Source organism: Heptranchias perlo, chromosome 2 (genome assembly GCF_035084215.1).
Source record: "Heptranchias perlo isolate sHepPer1 chromosome 2, sHepPer1.hap1, whole genome shotgun sequence".
Lineage (NCBI taxonomy): Eukaryota > Metazoa > Chordata > Chondrichthyes > Hexanchiformes > Hexanchidae > Heptranchias > Heptranchias perlo.
This window is the reverse complement of record NC_090326.1, coordinates 7,124,301-7,147,274: the sequence shown is the minus strand read 5'-3', so window position 1 is coordinate 7,147,274 and position 22,974 is coordinate 7,124,301. Positions and strand designations below refer to the sequence as shown.

At 44.0% G+C, this 22,974-nt stretch overlaps 1 protein-coding gene across 5 annotated transcripts in view; it reads right to left on the bottom strand.

Annotated features, from left to right (window-relative positions):
- Positions 1 to 21,165, bottom strand: part of LOC137334859 (dnaJ homolog subfamily C member 13) — a 270,037-nt gene extending 248,872 nt beyond the window's left edge. For all 5 annotated transcript variants that reach the window (XM_067999895.1, XM_067999904.1, XM_067999912.1 and 2 more), the window contains exon 1: positions 21,063 to 21,165. The gene's annotated coding sequence lies outside the window, so the exon portion shown is untranslated. The remainder of the gene's footprint in view (positions 1 to 21,062) is intronic.
- Between the last annotated feature and the right edge of the window lie 1,809 nt (positions 21,166 to 22,974).

Below are 22,974 nucleotides of genomic sequence, written 5' to 3'. Positions count from 1 at the left end.
GCTTTGTCAGAGTTATACAGCACGGATAGAGGCCCTTCGGCCCATCATGTCCGCGCCGGCCATCAAGCCCTGTCTACTCTAATCCCATATTCCAGCATTTGGTCCGTAGCCTTGTATGCTATGGCATTTCAAGTGCTCATCCAAATGCTTCTTGAATGTTGAGGGTTCCTGCCTCCACAACCCTTTCAGGCAGTGAGTTCCAGACTCCAACCACCCTCTGGGTGAAAAAGTTCTTTCTCAAATCCCCTCTAAACCTCCCGCCTTTTACCTTGAATCTATGTCCCCTTGTTCTAGAACCCTCAATGAAGGGAAAAAGCTCCTTATTATCCATCCTATCTGTGCCCCTCATAATTTTGTACACCTCAATCATGTCCCCCCTCAGCCTCCTCTGCTCCAAGGAAAACAAACCCAATCTTCCCAGTCTCTCTTCATAGCTGAAGCGCTCCAGCCCTGGTAACATCCTGGTGAATCTCCTCTGCACCCTCTCCAAAGCAATCACATCCTTCCTGTAGTGTGGCGACCAGAACTGCACACAGTACTCCAGCTGTGGCCTAACCAGTGTTTTATACAGCTCCATCATAACCTCCTTGCTCTTATATTCTATGCCTTGGCTAATAAAGGCAAGTATCCCATATGGTGGTGTTGAGCTCCAAGCGTTATTGGAGCTGCACTCATCCAGACAAGTGGAGAGTATTCCATCACACTCCTGACTTGTGCCTTGTAGATGGTGGAAAGGCTTCGGGGAGTCACTCGCCGCAGAATACCCAGCCTCTGACCTGCTCTTAGGAACATAGGAACAGGAGTAGGTCATTCAGCCCCTCGTGCCTGCTCCGCCATTTGATAAGATCATGGCTGATCTGTGATCTAACTCCATATACCTGCCTTTGGCGCATAACCCTTAATACCTTTGGTTGCCAAAAAGCTATCTATCTCACATTTAAATTTAGCAATTCAGCTAGTATCAATTGCCGTTTGCTGAAGAGAGTTCCAAACTTCTACCACCCTGTGTGTAGAAATGTTCTCTAATCTCACTCCTGAAAGGTCTGACTCTAATTTTTAGACTATGCCCCCACTCCGAAAATCCCCAACCAGCGGAAATAGTTTCTCTCCATCCGTTCCCCTTAATATCTTATAAACTTCGATCAGATCACCCCTTAACCTTCTAAACTCCAGAGAATACAACCCCAATTTGTGTAATCTCTCCTCGTAACTTAACACTTGAAGTCTGGGTATCATTCCAGTAAACCTACGCTGCACTCCCTCCAAGGCCAATATGTCCTTCCGAAGGTGCGGTGCCCAGAACTGCTCACAGTACTCCAGGTGCGGTCTAACCAGGGTTTTGTATAGCTGCAGCATAACTTCTGCCCCCTTGTTCTCCAGTCCTCTCGATATAAAGGTCAGCATTCCATTAGCCTTCTTGATTATTTTCTGCACCTGTTCATGACACTTCAATAATCTATGTACCTGAACCCCTAAGTCCCTTTGGACATCCACAGTTTTTAACTTTTTACCATTTAGAAAGTACCCTGTTCTATCCTTTTTTGATCCAAAGTGGATGACCTCACATTTGTCTACATTGAATTCCATTTGCCACAGTTTTGCCCATTCACCTAATCTATCAATATCGCTTTGTAATTTTATGTTTTCATCCACACTGCTTACAATGTCACCAATCTTGTGGCATCGGCAAACTTAGATATGAGACTTTCTATGCCTTCATCCAAGTCGTTAATAAGTATTGTGAATAATTGAGGCCCCCAAGACCGATCCCTGCGGGACTCCACTAGTCACATCCTGCCAATGTGAATACTTACCCATTATCCCTACTCCCTGTCGCCTTTCGCTCAGCCAATTTCCTAACCAAGTCCGTACTTTTCCCTCGATTGTAGCCACAGTATTTATGGGGCTGGTCCAGTTAAGTTTCTGTCAATGGTGACCCCCAGGATGTTGATGGTGGTGGATTCGGCGATGATAATGCCGTTGAATGTCAAGGGGAGGTGGTTTGACTCTCTTGTTGGAGATGGTCATTGCCTGGCACGAATGTTACTTGCCACTTATCAGCTCAAGCCTGGATGTTGTCCAGGTCTTGCTGCATGCGGGCACAGACTGCTTCATTATCTGAGGGGTTGTGAATGGAACTGAACACTGTGCAATCATCAGCGAACATCCCCATTTCTGACCTTATGATGGAGGGAAGGTCATTGATGAAGCAGCTGAAGATGGTTGGGCCTAGGACACTGCCCTGAGGAACTCCTGCAGCAATGTCCTGGGGCTGAGATGACTGGCCTTCAACTACCACTACCATCTTCCTTTGTGCTTGGTATGACTCCAGCCACTGGAGAGTTTTCCCCAATTCCCATTGACATCAAATTTATCATGGTTCCTTGGTGCCACACTCGGTCAAATGTTGCCTTGATGTCATCAAGAGCAGTCACTTTCACCTCACCTCTGGAACTCAGCTCTGGAACTCAGCTCTGGAACTCAGCTCTTTTGTCCATGTTTGGACCAAGGCTGTAATGAGGTCTGGAGCCGAGTGGTCCTGGCGGAACCCAAACTGAGCATCGGTGAGCAGGTTATTAGTGAGTAAGTGCTGCTTGATAGCACTGTTGACGACACCTTCCATCACTTTGCTGATGATTGAAAGTAGACTGATGGGGCGGTAATTGGCCAGATGGGTGGTGAAAGAAACAGTTAATATTTCAGGTCAATAACCTTTCATCAGAACTGGAAAAAGTTGAAGATTTAACAGTTTATAAATAAGTGCAGAGCCAGGCAAAAAGCAGGGAGTGGGGGGGGGGGGGGGGGTGTATAAAGAAGGGGAGGAAAGAAACGATTAAAATGACAAAAGGGACAATGGTGCAAGGCAAGGAGGGTGATAATGGGACAAGTAAAGAAACAAAAAGATGGGTCTCGAGGAGCTGTAAATGGCAACAGCAGAACCATTACCAGCACCTGCTGTCCGAAAAAATGGAAGCAGTGGTTATGATCTGAAGTTACCGAAATCAATGTTGAGTCTGGAAGGTTGTAAATTGCCAAATCAAAAGATGAGGTGCTGTTCCTCGAGCTTCATTGTCCTCGGCCTCTTACACAGTTCGAGAGGTCAGAATGAAAGTGGGACGGAGAATTAAAAAATGGCAAGCAACCGGAAGGTCAGGGTCATGCTTGCAGACTTGAGCTGAGGTGTTCAGCAAAGCGATCACCCAGTCTGCATGTGGTCTCCCCAACGTAGAGGAGACCGCACAGCGAGCGGCAAGTACAGTTTACTAAACTGAAAGAAGTACAAGTAAATCGCTGTTTCACCTGGAAGGAGTGTTTGGGGCCCTGGACGGTGGGAAGGGAGGAGGTGAAAGGGCAGGTGTTGTATCTCCTGTGCTCGCACGGGAAGGTGCCGTGGGGAGGAGAGCGGGTGTTGGGGGTGATGGAAGAGTGGACCAGGATGTTGCAGAGGGAATGGTCCCTTCAGAATGCTGAAATGAGAAGGGTGGGGGAAGATGTGCTGGAGCCCCTTACACTGTTCCACTGAAGCTCAACAAACTGCACCTCATCTTTCATTTAGGCACTTTACAACCTTCTGGACTCATTGATTTCAAAAAACTTCAGATCATAACCACTGCTCCCATTTTTTCGGCCAGCAGGTGCTGGTAATGGTTCTGCAGTTGCTATTTCCTTTCTCCTCTCGATCCATCTTTTGTTTCTTTACTTGTCCCATTCCCACCCTCCTTGCCTTGCACCATCATCCCTTTTGTCATTTAATCACTTCTGCCCTCCACCCTATCAATCAGAGACCTTCCCTTTTGTTCTTTCCTCCCCTCCACCTGGCTCTGTACTTGCTTAAAAAGTTCAAATGTTCAACTTTTCAGTTCTGATGAAAGGTCTTCGACCTGAAACATTAACTGTTCCCCCCCACCCCCGACAGGTGCTGCCTGACTTGCTGAGTACTTGCAGCATTTTCTATTTTTATTTCAGATTTCCAGCATCTGCAGTATTTTGCTTTTGCCAGAAATTAGTTGGGTTAGTTCTGTCTCACTTGAAATTTGGCATTAAATTGGCCATAACTTCTTGGGTTACTTCTTCCTCCAGGATCTTTGGATATATCCTGGCATTTTGTTCTCCTTTGCCTTGACTATTTTAATACTTTTCTTTATATCTCTAATCTTACTTTTAAGTGATACAGAATTTATCTCCTCCCCAATATCCTCTTTTTATAAAGATTGAAATATTGTTAAGTATATAACCTCTATCAACAGCATTCTCAAACTTGAAGTATTTTTTAAAAATGGTATATATTTTATTCTGCACCTTGGTAAACTCTTAGAAAATATTCCATCTATGATCTACAATTACTCTCTCTACTTCACTTCAGGAAGCTCAGTCATCTTTCGAAGAACTGTCCTATTCCAATATTCAAGGTAGTTGAAAAGTTTATGTGATAGGACCAATAGCTTAGAACATTTTGGCAAAGCAATCTAAGGCCCTCAAAAAAAAGCTAGTGGCAAAACAAGTAAAAGTGCATCATGTAGTATACAAACAATGCTGTGATGTAGCACAAAACAAAATCTGCCAAGGTCAACAGTAACACCAGCAGATAACTGTTACAAAAAAAGTTACATACTCTATTTTTAAAAGGCCAACTAATCCTAGTTGTTTGCAAGTTTGTGGAGTGGCTTCTGTGGTTGGGCGTTGTCATTGATGCTTTAAGCAATACCCAACTGAAACAAGCAGTGTTTGACTGCCCCTCCCCCCTTCCCCAAAAACACTTTTTAAAAAGCAATTTACAAACTAGTCCAAAGTTGATTAAAATAAAACTACATAAAAATTCAAGCACTAAAAAACTTCAAAAAGTGCAATAAGTATTTTAAAATACTCTAAGTTCATCTATCTGTTGGAAAGGGATGTGGTGCTTCCACAAAGATCGGCTAATCATGGATTCACAAGGTGTAGAATTACAATTTGATAGTGAGATACCACCAGCACAGTATGAAACGTGTCCGTAACTCCCATTTTTAGGAACAGTTGCTGGAGTTGGGGGGTGGGGTTTGCGGGTTGATGGAAACCAAGAACTTGATGAATGGACAAGTCCAATTTGCCATAGCTTGTTAAAGCAGGATTGCTGGAACAAGTGATAACTAACACTGCATTCCAACTTCAGCGTAAATGGAACACTCAAATGACAACTCAATGTTCCAGAGGCAGAAGCTTCATGGTTGGCATGCTCAGCAATGGTTTGGGAGGTTTTTGTACTGATCTAGTAAATGACGCAGAGGATCAATTGCCCAGGAACACTTCCAATGCTACAGGGTAGATTCTAGTTTGGAGTAGACTATCCTCCAACTCCACCAGTTTGTATGGTTTTAAGTCCAAAGTCCAGAATTCATTTTCCCCTCCATTCACTGACAGTTATTTCAGCACTAGGTGATATGCTTTTGCAGCACTGAAGCTTCTGATAAGCAGAGCAGAGCTTTCTTGGAATTACAACAATTTTTTTAACAAAAAAAGATAGTAAGCTACTAATTTAACAATATGAACATTTTCTTGGCCAGTAGCAAGAGCAAATTGCAACATCAGAACTAGGTCTTATATGGTAAGGGCCCAGGGAAGGAGATGTATTCACAAAACACCAAAATGTTTAAAAAGGAACAAGACCCTCTGCCAATTTGGATGTGGAAGTTAAACAAATGTGCAATAAACCTTGCCTATATAAAAAGGACTTTAAAGAATTGCCTAGAAGGCTCAAAAATAAAATGCTACAGTGCATGATTCACTGCTGCTTGTGTTTGGAGGAACTCGTTAGAAATGAGTACATTAATGTAGTCCTAGTCACAGATGTGAAAATAGGTCACTTTCACACTGGACTGGTGTTTATCAATATTACAGATCAATTGCACAAAGAACTATTCAGCACTTTGTTTAATATAGTAGAAATAAAATACTTCAATATTTCAAGTCACAGACACAAATATGTAAGTAAGCAGGTGCACAGCTCTGAACCACAGGTGATTTGAACTGGTCAACATTTAGTAAAAAGTATTTGGAAGTTAATGTAAATTTTGCTTAGGAATCCAAATTCTAATTGAACTCCATAGATTGATCACCTTTGGAAATGACAAAGCAGGGCAACAAAGGCCTAGAAACATCCTCTTGCTCATATTTAAACTGAGGTCTGGGATTGTTCCCATGGACAGAGGACTAAGAGGTTCCAACATTTAAAAAAGGGAAATAAGCCAGAACCAGGAACTTACAGGCCTATTACTTTGACCAGTTGTAAGCAAGTCACTCGAAGGGATCATTAGAGATAAACTGCATGACTACCATGACAAAAAGGGATATTACAGAACCTCAACATAACTTTTGGAAAAGGTCACACCTCATCAAAAACAGAAAACACTGCACATATTCAGCATCGGTCGAGAGAACACATCAATATTTAAGGAACAGAATGTTCCGAGGAAGGGTTTCATAGCAGAAATGCCGAATTGTGTTCGACAGATGCGGCCTGATGCGCTGCATGTTTGCAGCATTTCGGTTCTTGTTTCAGATTTCCAGCAACTGAAATATTTTGCTTTTTGTTCAGAGCTCACCAACCTGGTTGAATTTATTGGAGGGGTTACTGGGTGGCAGACATAGGTAGCCCTGTCAAAATTGTATATCTTGACTTTCAACAGTCCTTTGACCAGGTACCACCAAATAGGCTAGTTAATAAGGTTGAGTCCTGTGCAATCAAATTTTGGTGAAATGTCATCGACCTGTAACATCAACTCCGTTTCCCTCTCCACAGATGCTGTCTGACTTACTGAATGTTTCCAGCATTTTCTGTTTGTCACAGATTTTGGGTTGGAGAAGGAATTAGAACCATAGAAGGGTTACAGCATGGAAGGAGGCCATTCGGCCCATCGAGTCCACGCTAGCTCTATGCAAGAGCAATCCAGCTAGTCCCACTCGCCCCGCTCTATCCCCGTAGCCCTGCAAATTTTTTCCCTTCAAGTACTTTCGAAGGCCATGATCCACCACCCCTCAGGCAGTGCATTCCAGATCCTAACAACTTGCTGTGTAAAAAAAGTTTTTCCTCATGGCACCTTTTGTTTTTTTGCCAATCACCTTAAATCTATGTCCTCTGGCTCTTGACCCAATGGGAACAGTTTCTCTCTATCTACTCTGTCTAGGCCCTTCATGATTTTGAATTCCTCTATCAAATCTCCTCTCAACCTTCTCTGTTCCAAGGAGAACAACCCCAGCTTCTCCAGTCTATCCATGTAACTAAATTCCCTCATCCCTGGAATCATTCTAGTAAATCTCTTCTGCACCCTCTCTAAGGCCTTCACATCTTTCCTAAAGTGCGATGCCCAGAATTGGACTCAATACTCCAGTTGTGGCTGAACCAGTGTTTTATAAAGGTTCATCATGACTTCCATACTTTTGTACTCTATGCCTCTATTTATAAAGCCCTGGATCCCGTATACTTTTTTAAACCACTTTCTCAACCTGCCCTAACACCTTCAACAAAGTGCACATATACCCCTAGATCTCAGTTCCTTTACCCCTTTTAGAATTGTGCCCTCTAGTTTATTTTGCTTCTTCTCATTCTTCCTACCAAAATGCATCACCTCGCATTTTTCTGCACTAAATTTCATCTGCCACAATTGGTTGCATTCTCGTAGATAGAAAAGGCAGATTGATGGATAATGGCAGTAGCAGCTCTTTATGGGCAGCAGTTAGTAGTGGAGTCCCTCAAGGTTCAGTGCTCGGACTGCTGCTCTTCATCTTTATCAATGATCTGGATGAAGGCATCAGGGGAATGGTCTGTAAGTTCGCCGATGATACAAAAAGGTGCGTAAGGAACTTAGATGAGAAAAATATATTACAGGCAGCTCTAGACGCGATGGAGAAATGGGTCCACATCTGGCAGTAGTAATTTAACAGATAAATGTGGTGTTATGCACAAAGGTAGGAGCAACACCAGACATATGCACACTATATAGGGTGGCATGCTCAAGGCTGTTGAACTTAAGACCTAGGTGTTAGTACATGAATCTTTGAAAGTCCATGACCAGTAAGCAAAGAGTGTGCTAGGATTTATTGCCAGGATGATTAAATATAAAGCAAGAAATACCATTATATCCAGCTTTGGTCTTCTCATATGGTGGGTGATAATGGCTCCAGAAAAAGGTTCAGAGAAGGGCCACTCGCTCCATACCTAGCTTAAAGGCAGTTAGTGACCACGGCAGAGCGCGAGCTATTTATTAAAGCAAAGAATTCATTTGATTGATATCTTTAAAATAATGAAAAGAATAGTGTCAGTCCACGTGGATAGACTATTCAAACCAGATAGGCTAGGGAAAACCAGGGGATAGTGGTATAAGTTATGCAAACATAGAATGAGGTTAGATGCCAGCAGCTACTTCTTTCCAGACTCGTTGACCTATGGAATAAGATCCCAGCACATCCAGTGAGTGCAGATCCACTGTAGCCAGTCAAAAAGGGAGCAGGATGAGTTCCTGAATGTGGCCAACATAACTACATATAAAAAGTAGGTGGGTGGGGGAGAAATGTGACCCCCAGTCACTGTTGGCCTCCTGAAACTTGATGGTCACCGTGAAATTTCAGTTTCTTTTCTAAATTGGCCTATGGTTTTTTTTCTCAGTTTGTTCACCTATTCCACGAGATTGCATGGCTGCTGGATAGGTAGATGGAGGTTAGGGAGTGCAGAAGTTACACTATGACAGTATGGGGTAGGGTTAATGGACGAGCTGGTCTGTTCCCAATCTTTTATTCTTAAAATGTTGACAATAATTAGTAAAAGAAAGTTGCAGTCAAGATCATCTGGTAATGGGAGGGGGAGGGGGAGGGGTGGTTGCAAAGAAAGCAACAGTAAGATTAAATCAATGATAGTTTCAAATTAAGATATAACCCATATCTATTTGGGACAGAGATGGAGGAGCAAATCTGCAAGCCAATTTCAGAAAGATGTAAAAGTGATAATAGGGGACTTCAATTTCCTAATATAGGCTGGGGTAAAAACAGTATGAAGGGCAAGGAGAAGGAATTCTTGAAATGTATACTGGAGAACTTTTTTTGATCAGTATGTTTCCATCCCAACGAGGAAGGAAGCAGTGCTGGATCTAGTTCTGGGAAATGAAGTGGGATAAGTGAAGCATGTTTCAGTGGGAGAGCATTTGGGGTACAATGATCACAATATTAGGTTCAGAGTAGTTATGGAAAAGGTCAAGCTGAATACAGAAAGTGCAGAGGAGAACTAAAAAAGGAAATAAGAGGGGCAAAGAGAATGTATGAGAAAAAATTAACAGCCAACATAGAAGCGAACACCAAAGTATTTTAGAAACATATAAATAGTAAAAGGTGAGGCTGATTAGGGACCAAAAAGATGATCTTGTCATGGCAGAGGGCATAGCTGAGATACTAAATGAGTACTCTGCATTTTGTGCTGTGTGATTCTACGAAACACATAAGCGTTACCATTGATCAATGCTCTGCACTTAAGAGGAACTCTGACAAGGCTGAACCATTCTGCACTTAAATTTCACATCAGACTAGCGAATAATGAAAATTGCATAACCTGATGTGGTGGTTAAGGATTGCATAGTTCCGGTTACAAGACTATAATTAAAATTACGTACAATTTTCCAATCAACTTTGAGAAGCATTAAATTAGTTTCAAGTTGGACTTGTTTTTGGAACATTTGAATGGCTATATCATCTCAGACTTAAAGCATGTTTTAATAAAAACATTCTCATCACCATACAGAAATAGTTAACAATCATTCTGGGGCTGTTGACAAAAATGGCATCTTATTTGAAATAAAATTGAAGCAGTAAAGTTAAACATTTTTTCCTACTTTTGACCAACTAGCATACAATTACTGAGCTCCACAAGTGATATCCAATTAAATATTTAACCTAAAGTTATCCAGCAACTTAGGTGTGTATTTTTTTTTGCAAACCATCACCAGTACGAAGTGAAAAAACAGAAGGTTTTAAACATTCACGTGCCAAGCAAACTTTATTATAAACAAGCCTTTATAAAAGTCAGCTATCAAACTTCCTGAAAGGAGGCAAAGTTTAAAATCAATGTTCCATTAATTACCATAGCATTTACACCATCAGAACTAGGTGCTCAGATTTAGATTCATCTACTAATAAAGGCAAAAGTACTAACAGCCTGTTTCAATTATCCATGCCTACAAAGCCAAATACAGCAAAACAGCAAGAAATTCAATCTGCTCCTCTTAGAATCACACACCCAGGAAGCCATTCAGCGCATTGTCTCTTTGAAAGTGCTATTCAATTAAAAGCCATTAGTGACCCTGCAGTTTTCTCCTTTTCAAAAATATGTATAATTCTCTTGAAGGTTGCTACTGAATCTGCTTCCACCACCCTTTCTGGTAGTGCAATATAGTAATAACTTGCTGCATAAGAAAATTTCTCTTCATTTGGCAGCTTGGCAGGGGGATGGGAACCTGAATGTTGATTCAGATGGGACAGAATCACAACTGGAGATGGAAGGCAGTCAATTAGTAAGTGACTTAGGAAGGCAGAGGAAACAAAGGTTAGAAAATAAACAGCAAGGGAGTTTGACAGTGCTTAAAAAAAGGTATATACCTAAATGCAAGGAGTATAGTGAAGAAGGCAGATGAGCTGAGGGCAGAGATAGACACGTGGCAGTATGATATCTTAACTATTACAGAAACATGGCTTAAAGAGGGGCAGGAATGGCAGCTCAACGTTCCTGGCTACAGGGTTTTCAGACGAGATACAGAAGGGGATTATAAAGAGAGAGGGAGGGTGGCAATTTTGGCTAAAGAAACAATTACAGTTGTGAGGAGGGATGATGTTAGAAGGATCAAATGAGGCCATATGGATTGAGCTAAGGAACAAAAAAAGGGTAGTCACACTACAGGGAGTATACTATTGACCCCCAAACAGTCAGAGGGAGATAGAAGAGCAAATATTTAGGCAAATTTCTGAAGTGCAAAAACAATAGGGTAGGAATAGTAGGGGATTTCAACTACCCTAATATTAACTGGGATACAATCAGTGTGAAAGGTATAGAGGGCACAAAATTCTTCAATTGCATTCAGGAGAACTTTTTTAGCCAGTACGTAACAAGACCAAGAGAAGGGGCAGTTCTGGATTTAGTTTTAGGAAATGAGGCTGGGCAGGTGGAAGGAATATCAGTGGGAGAGCATTTTGGTGGTAGCGATCATAATTCAGTTAGTTTTAGCATAGTTATGGAAAAGGGCAAAGATAGAACAGGAGTTCAAGTTCTCATACCTGGTGAAGCTACAACACAGGACTATATGCATGCTAAACAGCAGAAGCAAAATACTATAGACAGAGCTAAACGATTCCACAAACAGATCAGATTAAAGCTCTGCAGTCCTGCCATATCCAGTCGTGAATGGTGGTGGACAATTAAACAACTAACGGGAGGAGGAGGCTCTGTAAACATCCCCATCCTCAATGATGGCGGAGTCCAGCACAGTGAGTGCAAAAGACAAGGCTGAAGCATTTGCAACCTTCTTCCGCCAGAAGTGCCGAGTGGATGATCCATCTCAGCCTCCTCCCGATATCCCCACCATCACAGAAGCCAGTCTTCAGCCAATTCGATTCACTCCACGTGATATCAAGAAACGGCTGAGTGCACTGGATACAGCAAAGGCTATGGGCCCAGATAACATCCCGGCTGTAGTGCTGAAGACTTGTGCTCCAGAACTAGCTGCGCCTCTAGCCAAACTGTTCTAGTACAGCTACAACACTGGCATCTACCAGACAATGTGGAAAATTACTCATGTATGTCCTGTCCACAAAAAGCAGGACAAATCCAATCCAGCCAATTACCACCCCATCAGTCCACTCTCAATCATCAGCAAAGTGATGGAAGGTGTCGTCGACAGTGCTGTCAAGTGGCACTTACTCACCAATAACCTGCTCACCGATGCTCAGTTTGGGTTCTGCCAGGACCACTCGACCCAGACCTCATTACAGCTTTGGTCCAAACATGGACAAAAGAGCTGAATTCCAGAGGTGAGATGAGAGTGACTGCCCTTGACATCAAGGCAGCATTTGACTGAGTATGGCACCAAGGAGCTCTAGTAAAATTGAAGTCAACTGGAACCAGGGGGAAAACTCTACAATGGCTGGAGTCATACCTGGCACAAAGGAAGATGGTAGTGGTTGTTGAAGACCACTCATCTCAGCCCCAGGATGTTGATGCAGGAGTTCCTCAGGGCAGTGTCCTAGGCCCAACCATCTTCAGCTGCTTCATCAATTACCTTCCCTCCATAAGGTCAGAAATGGAGATGTTCTCTGATGATTGCAGTGTTCAGTTCCATTCACAACCCCTCAGATAATGAAGCAGTCCATGCCCACATGCAGCAAGACCGAGACAGCATCCAAGCTTTGGCTGATAAGTGGTAAGTAACATTCGCACCAGACAAGTGCCAGACAATGACCATCTCCAACAAGAGAGAGTCTAACCACCTCCCCATGACATTCAACGACGTTACCATCGCCAAATCCCCCATCAACATCCTCGGGGTCACCATTGACCAGAAACTTAACTGGACCAGCCATATAAAAACTGTGGCTACAAGAGCAGGTCAGAGGCTGGGTATTCTGTGGCAGAGTACTTTCCACCATCTACAAGGCACAAGTCAGGAGTGTGATGGAATACTCTCCACTTGCCTGAATGAGTGCAGCTCCAACAACACTCAAGCAGCTCGACACCATCCAGGACAATGCAGCCCGTTTGATTGGCACCCCATCCACCACCCGAAATATTCACTCCCTTCACCACCGGCGTACAGTGGCTGCAGTGTGTACCATCCACACGATGCACTGCAGCAACTCGCCAAGGCTTCTTCGACAGCACCTCCCAAATCCACGACCTCTACCATCGAGAACGACAAGGGCAGCATGCATGTGGGCATACCACTTGCACGTTCCCCTCCAAGTCACACCATCCTGACTTGGAAGCATATCGCCGTTCCTTCATTGTCACTGGGTCAAAATCCTGGAACTCCCCACCTAATAGCGCTGTGGGAAAATAGTCACCACATGGACTGCAGCGGTCCAAGGCAGCGGCTCACCACCACCTTCTCAAGGGCAATAAATACTGACTTGCCAGCGACGCCCATATCCCATGAACGAATAAAAAAAAAATTGAAGACAGAAGATATTGGTATAGTTCTTAATGAATACTTTGCATCTGTCTTCACAAAAGAGAGCGACGATGCAGACATTGTAGCTGAGGAGGAGTGACATATTGGATGGGATAAACTTAGAGAGAGGAAGTATTAAGGGGATTAGCATCTTTGAAAGTAGATAAATCACCAGAGCCGGATGAAATGTACCTCAGGCTGTTAAAAGAAGCAAAGGAGGAAATAGCGGAGGCTCGGAGAATCATTTTCCAATCCTCACTGGATACAGGCGTGGTGCCGGAGGATTGGAGGACTGCTAACGTTGTACCACTGTTTAAAAAGGGAGCCAGGGATAGACCGAGTAATTACAGGCCATACGAACATACGAATTAAGATCAGGAGTAGGCCATTCGGCCCCTCAAGCCTGCTCTGCCATTTGATAAGATCATGGCTGATCTGATTGTGACCTCAACCCTGCTTTCCCATCTACCTACTATAACCTTTGACTCCCTAGTTAATAAGGAATCTATCTAACTCAGCCTTAAAAATATTCAATGACCCTGCCTCCACTGCTCTCTGGGGAAGGGAGTTCCACAGACTCACGACCCTCTGACAGAAAAAATTTCTCCTCATCTCTGTTTTAAATAGGAGACCCCTTATTTTTAAACTGTGGCCCCTAGTTCTCGTCTCTCCCACAAGGGGAAACATCCCCTCAGCATCCACCCAATCTAGTGCCCTCAGAATCTTATGTTTCAATAAGATCACCTCTCAATTCTTCTAAACTCCAGTGTATACAGGCCCAACTTGTCCAACCTTTCCTCATAAGATAACCCCCTCATCTCAGGAATCAGTCGAGTGAACCTTCTCTGAACCACCTCCAAAGCAATTATGTCCTTTCTTAAATAAGGAGACAAAAACTGCACAGTATTCTAGATGTGGTCTCACCAATGTCCTGTACAACTGTAAGGAATCTTACAACACCAGGTTATAGTCCAACTGTTTTATTTGAAAATCACAAGCTTTCGGAGGCTTTCTCCTTAGTCAGGTGAGCGAGTGTGGGATTCCATGGAAGGTTACCGCATTTATATTCAGAGAACAATACCTGGTGATTACAGATAATCTTTCCAACTGCCCGTTGTCAAGGCAATCGAAGTGTTCAGACAGAGTGATGTTACCTACAGGACCACCGAATACACAAACGGCCAGAACACAAAACAGAGAGGGAGAGAAACATCCGAAAGGAAGAGAAAGACAGAGAATGACCCGTTGTGTCAAAAACAGATAACTTTTTTTTCGCTGGTGGGGTTACGTGTAACGTGACATGAACCCAAGATCCCGGTTGAGGCCGTCCTCATGGGTGCGGAACTTGTTCGACGATTTTGCGTTGTTGTATGTCTCGAAGGCCGCCTTGGAGAACGCTTACCCGAAGATCTGTCCAACTGTAGCAAACCATCTCTACTTTTATATTCCATTCCCCTTGCAAGAAATGACAACATTCCATTTGCCTTCCTAATCACTTGCTGTACCTGCATACTAACTTTGTGATTCATGTACTAGGACACCCAGATCCCTCTGTACCTCAGAGTTCTATAGTCTTTCTACATTTAAATAATATACTGCTTTTCTATTCCTCCTGCCAAAGTGGACAAGTTCACATTGTCCCACATTATATTCCATGTACCAAATTTTTGCCCACTCACTTAACCTATCAATATCCCTTTGCAGACACCTGATGTCCTCTTCACAACTTACTTTCCTACCAACCTTTGTGTCATCAGCAAATTTAGCAACCATATATTCGGTTCCTTCATCCAAGTCATTGATACAGATTGTAAATAGTTGAGGCCCCAGCACTGATCCCTGTGGCACTCCACTCGTTACATCTTGCCAACCTGAAAATGAGCCATTTATGCCTACTCTCTTTCCTGTTACCCCCTACACCATGAGCTCTTATTTTGTGTATTAGCCTTTGATATGGCACCTTGTCAAAAGCCTTCTGGAAATCCAAGTACACCAAATCCACAGGATCCCCTTCATCCACGTTGCTTGTTACTTAGAATCATAGAAGTTTACAACATGGAAACAGGCCCTTCGGCCCAACATGTCCATGTCGCCCAGTTTATACCACTAAGCTAGTCCCAATTGCCTGCACTTGGCCCATATCCCTCTACACCCATCTTACCCATGTAACTGTCCAAATGCTTTTTAAGACAAAATTGTACCCGCCTCTACTACTGCCTCTGGCAGCTCGTTCCAGACACTCACCACCCTTTGAGTGAAAAAATTGCCCCTCTGGACCCTTTTGTATCTCTCCCCTCACCTTAAATCTATGCCCCCTCGTTATAGACGCCCCTACCTTTGGGAAAAGATTTTGACTATCGACCTTATCTATGCCCCTCATTATTTTATAGACTTCTATAAGATCACCCCTAAACCTCCTACTCTCCAGGGAAATAAGTCTCAGTCTATCCAACCTCTCCCTATAAGTCAAACCATCAAGTCCCAGTAGCATCCTAGTAAATTCCTCAAAGAACTCTAAATTAGTAAAACACAGTTTCCCTTTCACAAAGCCGTGTTGACTCTGCCTGATTGCATTGAGATTTTTTTTCTAAGTGTCCTGCTATAACCTCCTTAATAATAGATTCTAGCAGTTTCCCTATGACAGGTGTTAAGCTAACTGGCCTGTAGTTTCCTGCTTTCTGTCTCCCTCCTTTCTTGAAGAGGAGTTACATTCACTATTTTCCAATCTGATGGGACCAATCCAGAATCTAGAGAATTTTGGAAATTAATACCATAAGAGCATAAGAGCAGGAGTAGGCCATTCGGCCCCTTGAGCCTGCTCCGCCATTCAATAAGATCATGGCTGATCTGAGTTTTACTTCAACTTCACTTTCCCACCTTTTCCCCATATCCTTTGACTCCCTTGCTGATCAAAAATTTGTCTAACTCAGCCTTGAATGCATTCAATGACTCAGCCTCCACAGCTTTTTGGGGTAAAGAATGCCAGAGATTCACGACCCTCAGAGAAGAAATTCCTCCTCATTTCCATCTTAAACGGTCGACCCCTTATTCTGAGACTATGCCCCCTAGTTTTAGATTCCCCCAGGAGGGGTAACAGCCTCTCAGCATCTACCCTATCGAGTCCCCTCAGAATTTAGTATGTTTCAATAAGATCTCCTCTCATTCTTCTAAACTCCAATAAGTATAGACCCAACCTGTTCAATCTTTCCTCATAAGACAACCCTTCCATACCCGGAATCAACCTGGTGAACCTTCTCTGAACTGCCTCCTCTCCAATGCATCTACTATCTCTGCAGCCACTTCTTTTAAGACCGTAGGATGAAGTCAGTCAGGACCTGGGGACTTGTCAGATTTTAGTTCTAATATTTTTTACAGAACCCTTTCCCTGGTGATTGTAAATGTTTTAAGTTCCTCCCTCCCTTTCACCTCTTGATTCACAATTATTTCTGGCATGTTATTTGTATCCTCTACAGTGAAGACACGCAAAATATCTGTTCAATTCATCTACCATTTCCTTATTCTCTATTATTAATTCCCCAGACTCACTCTCTAGAGGAACAACACTCTCTTTACTTACTCTTTTCCTTTTTAAATACGTGTAGAAACTCTTACTATCTGTTTTTATATTTCTAGCTAGCTTTCTCTCGTACTCTAATTCCTCCCTCCTTATTCTTTTCGTCATTCTTTGCTTTTTTAAAAAAAAATATTCTGTCCAATCTTCTGACCTGCCACTAATCTTTGTGGAATTGTATGCTTTTTCTTTCAATTTGATACTATCTTCAACTTCCTTAGTTAGCCACGGATGGTACGTCCTTCCCCTAGAGTCTTTCTTTCTCACTGAAATGTATCTTTGCTGAGTGTTATGAAATATCTCATTAAATGTCTGCCAGTTAGTCGAACATCAGTGGTGGGCAAATTATTAGAATCAATTGAGGGACAGGATAAACCATCACTTAGAAAGGCACAGAGTAATCATGGACAGTCAGCATGGATTTGTTAAGGGAAGGTTGTGTCTGACTAACTTGATTGACCTTCCTTGTTACCTCCTCAAAAAAATTCAATGAGGGTAGTGCGTTTGATGTAGTCTACATGGATTTTAGCAAAGCTTTCAACAAGGTCCCACATGGCAGACTGGTCAAAAAAGTAAAAGCCCATGGGATCCAAGGGAGAGTGGCAAGTTGGATCCAAAATTGGCTCAGTGGCAGGAAGCAAAGGGTAATGGTTGACGGGTGTTTTTGTGACTGGAAGGCTGTTGCTAGTGGGGTTCTGCAGGGCTCAGTACTAGATCCCTTGCTTTTTGTGATATATATTAATGATATGGAGAAATGTAGGGGGCATGATTAAGAAGTTTGCAGATACAAAAACTGGCCAAGTGATTGATAGGAGGAAAGCTGTAGACTGCAGGAAGATATCAATGGACTGGTCAGATGGGCAGAAAAGTGGCAATTGGAATTCAATCCAGAGAAGTGTGAGGTAATGCATTTGGGGAGGGCAAACAAGGCAAGGGAGTACACAATAAATGGGAGGATACTGAAAAGGTGTACAGGAAGTGAGGGACCTTGGAGTGCATGTCCACAGATCCCTGAAGGTAGCAGGATGGGTAGATAAGGGGTTAAGGAGGCATATGGAATACTTTCTTTTATTAGCCAAGGCATAGAATATAAAAGCAGGGAGGTTATGCTGGAACTGTATAAAATACTAGTTAGGCCACAGCTTGAGTACTGTGTACAGTTCTGGTCACCACGTTACAGGAAGGATGTAATTGCACTAGAGAGGGTACAGAGAAGATATACGAGGATGTTGCCAGGACAGGAGAATTTTAGTTATGAGGAAAGATTGGATAGGCTGGGTTTGTTCTCTTTGGAACAGAGGAGGCTGAGGGGTGATTTAATTGACATGTATAAAATCATGAGGGGCCTAGATAGAGTGGATAGGAAGGACCTATTTCCCTTAGCAGAGAGGTGAATAAACAGAGAGCATAGATTTAAAGTGATTGGTAGAAGGATTAGAGGGGAGCTGAGGAAAAGTTTTTTCACCCAGAGGGTGGTGGGGGTCTGGAACTCACTGCCTGAAAGGGTGGTAGAGGCAGAAACCCGTAACTCATTTAAAAAGTACCTGGAGGTGCACCTGAAGTGCCGTGACCTACAGGGCTACGGACCAAGTGCTGGAAAGTGGGATTAGGTTGGTTGGCTCATTTTCAGCCAGCATGGACACGATGGGCTGAATGGCCTCCTTCTGCGCCGTAAATTTTCTATGACAATGATTTCCTCCCTTATTTTTTTGATAATTATTCTAAATCTGTATTCCCTGGTTACTTACCCTCCTGCCAGTGGAAACCATGTCTACTCTATCAAGATCCTTCATAATTTTGAACAACTCTTAAAATCTCCCCTTAACTCCAGATTCCAGCCTCCTTACGAGTATCATTGTATGTTACCGCACAGAAGGAGGCCATTGTGCCCATCATGCCTGTGCAGGCTCTTTGAAGGAGCTATCCAATTGGTCCCATTCCCCTGCTCTTTCCTCATAGCCCAGTAATTCCCCCCCCCCAAGTATTTATCGAAATCCCTTTTGAAAGTTATTATTGAATCTGCTTCCACCATCCTTTCAAGCAGTGTGTTCCAGACCATAACTCGCTGCGTAAAAAAATGTTCCTCTGTTTCTTTTGCCAAGCACCTTAAATCTGTGTTCTCTGGTTGCTGACCCTGTCACTGGAAACAGTTTCTCCTCATTTACTCTGTCAAAACCCAAATGGCCACCTCGTGTGCTGTACTTATGAAAACCACTATCAAATCCCCTCTTAACCTTCTCTGCTCTGTGGAGAACAACCCCAGCTTCTCCAGTCTATCCGTATACCTGAAGTCCCTCATCCCTGGTACCATTCTAATAAATCTCTTCTGCACCCTCTCTAAGGTCTAGACATCCTTCCTAAAGTATGGTGCCCAGAATTGGACACAATACTGCAGCTGAGGCCGAACCAGTGTTTTAATAAAGGTTTAGCATAACTTCCTTGCTTTTGTACTCTATTAATAAACCCCAGGGTCACATTTTTTTTTTTTTTTTTAAAAAGCACCTTCTCAACTTTTCCTGCCACCTTCAAAAGCGAATATAGACCCCCAGGTCTCTCTCTTCCTGCATTCACTTTAAAATTGTACCATTTGGATTATACTGCCTCTCCTCAGCCTTCCTACCAAAATGCATCACTTCACACTTCTCTGCATTAAATTTCATCTGCCACGTGTCTGCCTATTTCACCAGTCTCCACATTGTTTACTACATTTCAGAGTTTCATGTCATCTGCAAACTTTGAAATTATGCCCTCTCTACCCAAGTCCAGGTCAAAAATATATCAAAAAGGGCAGTGGTCTTAATACCAACCCCTGGGGACAACTGTATACTTCCCTCTAGTCTGAAAAACAAACATTCACCACTGCTCTCTGTTCCTTAGCCAATTTTGTATCTACACTGCCTTTAATCCCAAGGGCTTTAATTTTTCTAACAAGTCATGTGGCACTTCACAAATGCCTTGTGAAAATCCATATACACATCAACCGCACTACCCTCATCAGTCCGTTCCATTACTTCAAAGTCAAGTTAGTCAAACACTATTTTCCTTTAACCATTCCGTGCTCACTTTCATTTATTAGCCCATTCTTTTCCAAGTGCCAATTAATTTTGTCCCAGATTGTGTCTGAAAGTCTCTTCATTTTATTCCAGCCCATACCTCCACTTGCTGTCTTTCTCACTAATGGAAAAATTATTCTTTCTGTGGCTGTGAAAATCCCATGTCTCCATAGGAAACAAGAGGAAAATAAGAGCACAACACACAAACTGGGAGAATGAGACAGTGAGAAACAGTGACATGTAGAAGAGAGGCAACAAAAGACATAGAAAGGAGGGAAGAAGTGAAAAATTAGACAAATTTTAAGCAGAGAGGAAAAAATAAGAGTGGAGACACAGCTACAAGAAAATCGATTCGTTTTTCTCCACAAGGAACCAAAGACATGGGAATTAGCTTGTACAAAGTGTTCAAGTTGTTCAACTTCATGGGTTATGTAGCCTAGGAGCACTGCACTGCCAGAGGCATTTTTAAGCCAAGGCCACACCTGCCTGCTCCAGGTGGACTTAAAAGATCCTAGGATACTATTCAAAAGGGTAGAGAGTTCCTCTGGTGCCCAAGCAAACATTCCTCTCAGTCAACACCACCAAAAAGTATCCCGTCAATTGCTGTTTGTGAGACCTTGCTGAGGGCAATTTGGCAGCACACGTTTGCTTATATTACAGGAGTGACTACACTTCATTGATTGAAGGGCTTTGAGTCTTCCCAAGGACATGAAAGCACCACATAAGTAAGTTCTTTCTTTCTAAACCCAGGGTCGCATTAATCTCCTTATATCTAGAATTGCTGATTCAGATATTGGTGTTGCAGTTTCGGTTTTACTCAGTAAGCTAACGGCACTGAAACAGACCGCTCCTGATCACCATCGCGCAAAATGCAACCAGGACAAACTAGTGGGTAAAAGTTAGCAGCAGAGAGAGAGAGAGAGAGAGTTGCAAGCCCGGGTTCAGAGGATGAGGGCTGGAAACCCCTGGACTGCCGACCTCGAGTGATCAGGACACCATGAAACCACAGTCTGCACGGCCTGGGGAGCGTGACTCGCCCACGGCCCGCGTTCACACCACCCCCACCCACCCACCCACATCCTGACACTCGGCAGCTCCATCCCCGCCCCAACCAAGGCGGCTTAGCAGCACCTCCAGCCCCGGGCCCCTGCACAGATCAACGGGTGAGAGGGGGGGAGCCCGAGGCCCGTTCTCTTCCTCGCGGTGATGCCACTCACACTCCGCTGCCGCTGTGTGAGCCCACCCTCCCTCCCTCTGAATTACCTGCAGGCGGTGAGGGGAGCCGGGCCTGGCCGAGTGCTGTGTCCGCTTCTGCCTCTCACTAGGAAGCTGCCATTTTCAGAGAGCCGGCACTGCGCACGCGCCGCCCCCCCCCAACCAACCCCGATCACGCGACCGTCACCTGACCACCGCCGCGAACCGGAAGTTACGTCATTTAAAAGGTGGGGGAGGAGGGGGGGGTCCGTCGCCATAGAGATGGACGAGGCACGGCCTGGTTAATCCCTGGACTATATTTGACCGAGAGGCGGCGGCGGCGGCGGCGCGGAGCGGAGCGGCACCGGGGTCTGCCCAGTGCCATCAGCGAAACTATACCTTGTACCAGAGGGCTCCCCCCCCCCCCCGAGTGTGTGCGCGCGCGCCATCGAGCTGAAAACTGTGCAGTTAAATCAGGGTGTTCTTTATGGGTGATCGGTGTGACGGTGCGAGTTGTGCCCCCGCCACTCACGGAAAGCTTCGAGCGGCCGGGCGAACTCTTCGTAAGGCCCACCTGCAGCTACTGCGGTCCTTCCCCTGCATTACTGATTTTGTAACCTCGGCCTCCGGTTATAAAGCTGGAGGGGGGGGAGGATCCATTCGCTGTTCTGATCACTTTAGGTCGACAGTCCAGGGTTTCCAGCAGAGGAGAGGGTGCAATTGTAAAGGGGGTGGTATGGAAAATAGGAGTAGGCCTTTCGGCCCTTCGAACCTGCTCTGCCATTCAATATCATCATGGCTGATCCTCTATCTCAATACCATATTCCTGCTCTCTCCATAAACCCTTAATCCCTTCTGTGTCCAGAAATCTATCTATTTCCTTCTTAAATATATTCAGTGACTTGGCCTCCACAGCCTTCTGTGGTAGAGAATTCCACAGGTTCACCATCCTCTGAATGAAGAAATTTCTCCTCATCTCAGTCCTCAATGTCCTACCCCGTATCCTGAGACTGTGACCCCTCGTTCTGGACCCCCCAGCCAGGGGAAACATCCTCCCTGCATCCAGTCTGTCTAGCCCTGTCAGAATTTTATATGTTTCGATGAGATCGCCTCTCATTCTTCTAAACTCGAGTGAATACAGGCCGAGTCGACCCAATCTCTCCTCATGTGACAGTCCTGTCATCCCAGGAATCAGTCTGGTGAACCTTCGCTGCACTCCCTCTATGGCAAGTATATCCTTTCTTAGGAGAGGAGACCAAAACTGCACACAGTACTCCAGGTGTGGTCTCACCAAGGCCCTGTATAACTGCAGTAAGACATCCTTGCTCCTGTACTCAAATCCTCTTGCAATGAAGGCCAACATGCCATTTGCCTTCCTAACTGCTTGCTGCACCTGCATGTTTGCTTTCAGTGACAGAACAGAGACACCTGGGGGTGTACGTACACAAATCTTTAAAGGTGGCAGGACAAGTTGAGAAGGCTGTTTCCCTGGAACCATACATGCCAGCAAATGCCTCTGTGATTGAAAGCGCAGTGGGACTGGCAATAGACTCGGAGTATACCCAACATTGCTGCACTGCATCAGGGTAAATAAAGTCACAGTAAAGGAGGAGGGAGTAGAGAAATTGGATAGGATAAAAACAGATGAAGAGTAGGTACTTAAAAGGTCGGCAGCACTCAAAGTAGAAAAGACACCCGGTCCAGATGGGATGGATCCTAGTTTGGTAAGGGAAGTAAAGGTGGAAATACTGGAGGCCCTGGCCACAATCTTCCATTCCTCCTTAGATATAGGGGCGGTGTCAGAGGACTGAAGGGTTGTAAAGCCCTTTATGTACACCCCCTTTAAAATTGTACCATTTAGTTTATATTCCCTCATTCTTCCTACCAAAATACATCACTTCTCACCTCTGCATTAAATTGCATCTGTTCAAAAAAGGGAAGAGGGATAAACCCAGCAATTACAGGCCAGTCAGCCTAACTT